Below are 8,093 nucleotides of genomic sequence, written 5' to 3' on the forward strand. Positions count from 1 at the left end.
ATCGTGAGTTTTTTGGAGCTATTTTTCAGGTTTTCATGTCATGGGATGGGCATGTTACTGTCGTGTCAATGTCGCACGACTGTCTTGACACTATCGTATGACTGTCGTACGACTTTCGAAAAATAGTCGTGGATCACTAGCCCGTATTACTCCGTACTACTAGTATCTAAAGATTTATTGCATACCATTTGCCATTTGATTTCATATTGTTCAGTATCATTATAAGTTCGGTCCAAGTAAACAACGTTTTTCGTATTAGTTTATATCATAATTGGTCAGCGAATTTAAATCAGGTTTAGCTGGTTCCTATAATGTTCACGTGCTAGAATAGACGCTAACAGGACCATATTTTGCTCTTATTGGAGTCGGTATGTTTTTCTAAACATTCATTACCGCCGAATTGTATTCTTTTAAATAAAGCGGAAATATGCTGCACGACGAACGTACCACTGTTGTACGACAGACAATCAATGTTGTGCGAGCATCGTACGAAATTTGGTCATCTTGAGACAATCGTGCGACTGTATCACGAATGTCTTGCGACAGTCGTGAGATTGTCGAAGACAGTTCTACGATTTTTTGTTATTCAAATGGTTTATATTGGTACCCACGGCAATGTGTTTATCGCACGACAGTCCCATCACTGCGGTAAGACATTCTCACGACAGCAAGAAGACAGTGACACGACAAAAAATCGTGGAGCAAAAACGGTGCATGTCCAATTGTCGTCCCACGACACACGATAGTGCCACGATGCTCAAAATATCGTGCTACTGTCGTACGACGGTCAAAGATAACCTGCGATTTGACCAAATTTCATGTCGTTGCGCTGCATAGATGTGTCGTAAGTTTGTTTCACAGTCTGTATGTATGTGCCTGTCCCAAGTCAGGAGCCTAAAAATTCAGTGGTTGTCGTTTGTTTATGTGTTTGTACATATTTGTTTTTCGTTCATTTTTTTATACATAAATTAGGCCGATAGTTTTCTAGCTTTTTATTTACTGTCATGCTCGATGGACGCCAGATTGTATTATAAATATTTACAAATATTATTATCATCATTACTACAATTACAATGCATATTCAAACATTCCAATGTACGTATGATCCTAAATACACCAAAACCAAACTTCCGACTAAATGCACCCTTTCATAGACGGTCAGGGCCGACCAGGAACAACTAGAGATAAAACGATATAATCGACCAAAAAACTCTAGAAACCTGTGTCAGTGGATGCCAAGTGCGCAATCCCGTCTCCAGGGCCAGGTGCTCTGACCTGCACCTTAAACATGTGTGTATTGGCAAATTGAATGCATTAAAAATATCAACGTATATATATGTACATTAAAAATGAAAGTTGAGTATTCACTCGTTGCAAAAGTATACCCATTGGTCACTATGTGTGACCCTATTATATATTCATACGACCCGTACCCGTCAATATAATATTTTCCCGCTATACTAAACGAAACGCGGGAAAACACAAGTATTAACTATATACTCCTGGCAAATATAATCAACGCAGACATAATCTTAGTTTGTCGATAGCCCGTCATGCTCGATAGAAAAACACAAAGAACGGGGGATCAGGAAAAAAGTAACGTTACAGTCCCAGTGTTTGTGACACTTAAGCCTCTTTTCAATGGAGTCCAAAATATAACTATCTTTACTTTTCTCAGTTTTCATCTCCCGTGTCTTTTCAAACATTTACTATCGTTAGCAACATGATTTTCGGCTGCAGTTGCCCCACCAGAACGAAGAGAATATAAACCTAAGTTTAAATTACCAGAGACTGATTTAAGTCTAGAAATAATGTTCTCTCTAGCTGACGTGTAACTAAGCTTTTTATTTTTGTAAATTAATTTACAAGTATTCCCCGATCTAAAAACAGGTCTGAACAAAAACATTTCTGACCCCTCAACAAAGCCTGCTTACCGAACATATTTCAAAGACATACTAAAAGGACAAGCCACTGAAAAACCTTCGGAAGTCAACACTTCATTTCCTTGCCTATACTGGTCAGTCTTGCTTTTGTTTAAATATAAAACTAGAAAATCATCTTTAACTTTAACATTGCTAAAAAGTAAAGAGCTTAATTCATCATATCTTAGAAAACCTGCAAACCCTTAAAAAGTCATAGTTAAATCCCTTACAATCAACAAATCTTCTGAATCTGAATATTTTTCACAAAGTTGTATCACCATATCAGTAGTAACCGGTTCTTTTTTTAGTAACAGTTTTGTAAGCCGTACGTTTTGCAGCTTCCTGTATGGATGAAACAAATGAGTTTTCTGTAGGATCGGCCAAACCATTGATCTCGTGTGCCCATTTAATCCCGTACTAAGCATTGTCAATAGGGTGAAAAGTCGAACCTTGATCAAGCAAATGAGTAAAATAAAGTGCAATATGAATAGGTTGGGCTGGCAAAGCAGCTAAACCTAGCTTAGTTATATACTGTTCCCAACGTCTAAATGCGTAAAAATAAGATTTAATAGTATTGTCACTTCTGCTTCCTAGCAGTAACTTGCACATTTTAGGATATAGCTGATATAAAGGACTGTCTGTTGTAACTCCACTCTCCAAAACAGCTGCATCTTCATGCTCATTAATCTTTAAATCTATTGTGAATATAAAAATAACAAATCAAAATTTTATTTTCCAAGCAACAAGTCTAATTTTATTTGATTTTTTGCCAAATAAACCATTTTGGCATCTTCCTTTCTTAATTAAATTATATCCATGGAAATATTTGAAATTAACTACAAAATTTAGAAATTTTGCGTCGTGTGTTAACATACACCATTACGGTGCTGATCTCCATTCCAGTACAACTAAAGTACCTTCACAACGTTCTATTGTCAATTTGTTAATAACCTTTGTAATTAGTGAAGGAAGAGGAACTACCCAATTGTTTTCATTTGTCTAGTTCTGTCTAAAAGCATCTATGCCTGATGTACCTTTACTGTAAAACTTAGAATTAAACATTTTGCATTTTGTGTTGTAATTGCATGCAAAAGGTCACATGTGAAAAATACCCCATAAATCATTTAAATATTCAAAAACCCACGACTGGATACCACAGTCATCACAATCTGACTGTCTACTTAATTTATCAGCTTTATTATTCGATTCTCTAGGAATCTAGTCACACGACATGTCAATTGAATATTTACTACATGTATCGTGTACAGACATAGCTTTTTCTTGTAAATATTTTTTTTTTCACTTCCTACTTTAAGGATATGTGATACATTTTGTTATCTGTGTATATTTTAACTGATTTCCCCTCTATTCTACAGACAGAGTTCTTACAAACCCTGCCTACCGCCTCTAACTCTCTCCAGGTTGAACTCTGTTTCGTTTCAGTAATGGACCAACTACCAAACATATTTGGTTCATCTGATTCGTCTGTTGAATCAAAGGTCAAATGATCACCATAGCCTTCATCCGAGGCATCACAAAACATCTGCACATTTCCAGATGTAACTTTCGTCAACTGACTAAGTTCAGAACCCTTTTCATAAAGCTTGTCTATATTTTTTAACCAAAACTCAAACTAGGCAATTGCCTCTCTATTCAATACCACCAAAAAATTTCAACTGGCTTTTGCTAATATGCAATCGTATGAAAACTGAATTGTCAAATGAACTTCATCCCCAATAACTGCTTGTGCAGAAATAATTTGACCTACTATAGAAGCTAAAAATCGAACTTTCACCAAAACGTTCATATTGCATCATATTTGCAAAAACAAACTGTTTAAGCAGTCCTTCAATTTTACGACTCTTTTTCCACTTAATTGTATTAGACCATCGATCAAATTCCAATCAAAACCGAGCCACGTAAATTGTTGTGCCAGCTCCCAAATACATTTTTCGTGTGCTATGACAAAACCAAAACTTTCAAGATCCGACTTGATCTTTTTACTTGCTTTCCAACATTTAGAATAGGTTTTGCCTCCACCTAGACCATCATCTAGATACATTACTATTTTAAAACCTTCGTTTCTCCAATACTTTACAAGTTCTCTCATGACTTCGGAAAAAATGAATCCACTTGTTGACAGACCAAAAGGTAATTATACATTAAACACGTCGTACTTATTTTCCCACTTAAAACCTAAATATGTTCTATCTGAAAAACAAATTTCCAAGTGATGATAGGCACTCTTCAAATCATATGAAAAACAGAAGTGACCTTTATTAAAGATTTGTCGAGCTGTGCTAGCATCTTCATATTTATAACGAAATTTGAAAAGATGCGGATTAATGTGTCTTGCGTCAAGATCTAATCGAAGTTTATCTTTTTTGTTTCCGCCACCGTTAAAGGATAAACGACATGTGGAATATAATAAACCTCGCTTATGCATTTTTTTTGTAATAACTTGTTTATTTCCCCTAAAACAAATTGAGGATTATCCTTCGCTGACCTATTGTTTTCAAGTTCAACCTTACCTGGTATTACCATGAACGGTATTTTATATCCGTTTTTTATAACATCTAAAATATATTCATTTGCGCCTGATAGAGGTCGGTCATTTAAAAACGTATCAACCGTATCGTATACGTTGACGTATCCGCATCTGCAGATTTATCAAAAATATAATGTGATCCCGAGCTTAAGAACACTTTACGTTCGAAACAATCAAAGTATTTTTACATTCACTTTCAAAATTTGCAATAGTGGTGTTTTGTAAAAATAATAATAAGGGGGTATATCAACTTCTTTTACATTCCCTTAAAAATGAGCCAATATAGGGCAGGTACACGAATATCGTACACAATTCTTTAATAATCTAGTTTAAAAATATTTCAAGATCTTACATGAATAAACATACAAAAAAATAATTTAGAGTACTACTTGTATATACATTTTGAATATTGTTCATTTGCGATGTTATCATAAGAGGAAATTGAAACATGAGTTGTCTTCAGATGTCATATAAATACATGGACATTTAATAAAACAGTACTGAGTATCACTGAGTTCTACGTGAGCAAAAGTTAGCACACAAATAAACGATTTTACCGTCTTCACTCCTATCATGCCTGTAAACTATTTCACCTATCCGGAATATCTTTAAATGCGGATAACATGTTCCACAAATTCTCGATATTTCCTAATTGTTTTGTTAATTTTTGCATAAGAAATTAATAAGATGCTCATTTGCATTATTGAAAGTACATAAAATCAAAGCTCGAGATCACATACTGTTTTTTGATAAACCTGCAGATGCAGATACGTCAACGTAAACGATACGGTTGATACGTCTTTAAATGACCGACCTCTATTATAACCATTTGGTAATGTGAGTTCTTAAGCTATCTGCCGGCGATGTAATGTTTACATTTGAGATGTCAATTTCATTGTTTTGGTTGTTTATTTCATAACAGAGGGGTTGTCGCAAGACAATTTTGTTGTATATATATCTACTATTACTGTCATTAATATCAAACAAAAAACAGTACTTATCTTATCACTTGTTCGACTCTGACTTGCATTTCTTGTCACCTCTGGACATTCTCTTCTCCAGTGACCCGTCTTGTTGCAGTTGAAACATTTCCCTGGTCTGTCGATATGGGATGTTTTTGTTGGAATGATGTACGGAGCTGGTGAACTAGAAGCTGTTTTCCTTTTTAACTTTCCTTTCTTTATTTTTGCCTCCGCTCTTGTTTGGGCTTTGTACATTCTTTTCTCGTCCTCTGAATTTTCAGCTAACGGATTAGCGATATATTCTGCAACAATTCACCAACCTGCTTCTGATGAGTCAGCTAGCTTTATTAACTTTTGTCCGTCTCTAATTAAACGCATACCTTCTGTTATCTTGTCCTTTGCCGACTCGATATTGTCCTTTGTGAGATGTTACCGTTTTAGTTCACTGTTAGCTTCCTTGAACTTCACCAAAACTTTACTGTTATGTTTGTGTTGTTCCTCGTTCCCCTTTTCTTGAACTTGTAATTATCGGACAACGTCTTTGCCAAGTGGGATTCCGCTATTGCCTTTTGAGTAGACTGGAAATTTTTGTTGAAACATTCCAGGCGGTTATCTAGAAGGGTGGTCATGCTTTCCAATATTGTTGTCTGTGTGGTCTGCAATGCAGCTTGAACTTCATTATGTATCTTGGATAGAATTTCGGCGTCCATCTTAAGTTGAGTGTTCACTCGTTGCACGACAGCTTGAAAGTGACCATATGCTTTACTACCAGAAAGTATACCCATTGGTCACTATTTGTGACCCTATTATATATTCATACGACCCGTACCCGTCAATACAATATTTTCCCGCTATACTTATACTAAACGAAACGCGGGAAAACACAATTATATTTTACGGGGTGTTTGATAGGTTTGTTACACTGTAACATTATATATTATTTCATATCGGTTGAGAATAAGATTTTCTTATTGGATAAAAAGGGGTCACATGACATTCATTAATCTTCAGTAATAAATTCCATCGGTCATTAACAGAACAAAACGGACCAGAAAACCGGTCGTTAATGAACTTTTACATGATATGGACCGGTGGGGCGTGTTTTACGTCTGATAATGACCGTTGGGGCGTGGTTTCCGTTTGATATTGACTGTTGGGGCGTGGTTTCTCTGTTAATGACCGATGGGGCGTGGTTTCTCTGATTAGAAAGATGTACCTTTTATAAAACATGTTACTGTTTTTAATATAACATTTAAGTTGTTGAATTGTTAATTATATTTTTTCGTTAATTGTAAAATTAAAGAGAACTTAATTAAGAATTTATATACTGAAAAATCGCACTAAAATGAATGGCAGTATTACTACGACTGGTCTTCACTCTTTACTATAGAAATCGTACAACTACTCGAGTTCGCTTTAGGCGTTTTGAATTTATGAGAATTTTCCAAAACATGGTTTCTCAATGAAATAAACATAATAGTTCTTGAAAAACTGGTCATTATCGTGATACATGGACTGCCCGTAGGACAGTGGTATTGACTGCGACAGCGATAATGACCTCGCCTTCGGCTCAGTCATTATCACTATCTTAGTCAATACCACTGTCCTGTGGGCAGTCCATATATCACGATAATGACCAGTTTTTCAAGAACTATTATATAAATACACACTAAAAAAAGCGACAAAGTAACCCACACAATTAACTCAATTTCAAATATTCTATTTACCGTAGTCCTATAATAAAAGACTTCAGAGGTTCAAATCATTTAAATTCAACGTTTTTTATCGGATTTTTTTTACTATCAATGTTGAAGATCGTTGAACGGTAGATAGTAAAAACAAATCCGACAAAAACTTTGAATGTAAATGATAATATATAACTCAGAAGTGATAGTAAAAAAAAATCCGATAAAATTGTGGAATATGAATTATATGAACCTCTGAAGCCTTACATTATAGCGCTACCGTTTAGAAGTTATTTATCCTAACTAAATGTGTTTGTGGTGTATATTACAAAAATGGGGGGTGTTTTTAAAAAAACACCAAAATACCGTAACAATCCTTCAATATCTGTTTACATAATGAGATAGATATTTTGTATTCTAAAACTGGTATTTCTCACATATTTGTTAGATATGTTGGAAATAAAGACAAATGTTTAGTTCATATATCCACCCCCTCTATTTTAATTCATTAGATAAAGATACAGCTCTGAAGAATATGCAATAACCGAACATTGATAATTAAACTAACAATGAATTCAGTACATGTTTCTAACAAGTACAGACAAATGAAAACATATATGATTTGAAAACATGGTCAATTAAGTAGGATCTTGTGGTTTCGTAGACATAAATGATAATTCCACATTTTCAATTTATATTTTTCTTTGTTGCATATACTAGTATATATCATAACATGTATTTTTTTGTAATGCATCTGATGTATAAACCCAGTGGCAGATCCGGGGAAAAGTTCTGTGTTAAGATCCGTTTGTGCATTGAACATGTGGTTGGAAAGCCCGTTTTAATTACCTGTTCTATTTTTTCTTCAGTGTCGAAAAGGATGATAGACAGTATTTTTATCAAGAAGTGATGAAGATTGTCTCCGAATAGATTACTAGATTACTAAACATCAGCGTATAAAAGACTAATGACCCTC

At 34.8% G+C, this 8,093-nt stretch overlaps 1 pseudogene; it reads right to left on the reverse strand.

Annotated features, from left to right (window-relative positions):
• Positions 1–1,930: 1,930 nt before the first annotated feature.
• Positions 1,931–5,687, reverse strand: LOC139506777 (uncharacterized; annotated as a pseudogene).
• Positions 5,688–8,093: the final 2,406 nt, after the last annotated feature.

This window comes from Mytilus edulis, chromosome 1 (genome assembly GCF_963676685.1).
Source record: "Mytilus edulis chromosome 1, xbMytEdul2.2, whole genome shotgun sequence".
Taxonomy (NCBI): Eukaryota; Metazoa; Mollusca; class Bivalvia; order Mytilida; family Mytilidae; genus Mytilus; species Mytilus edulis.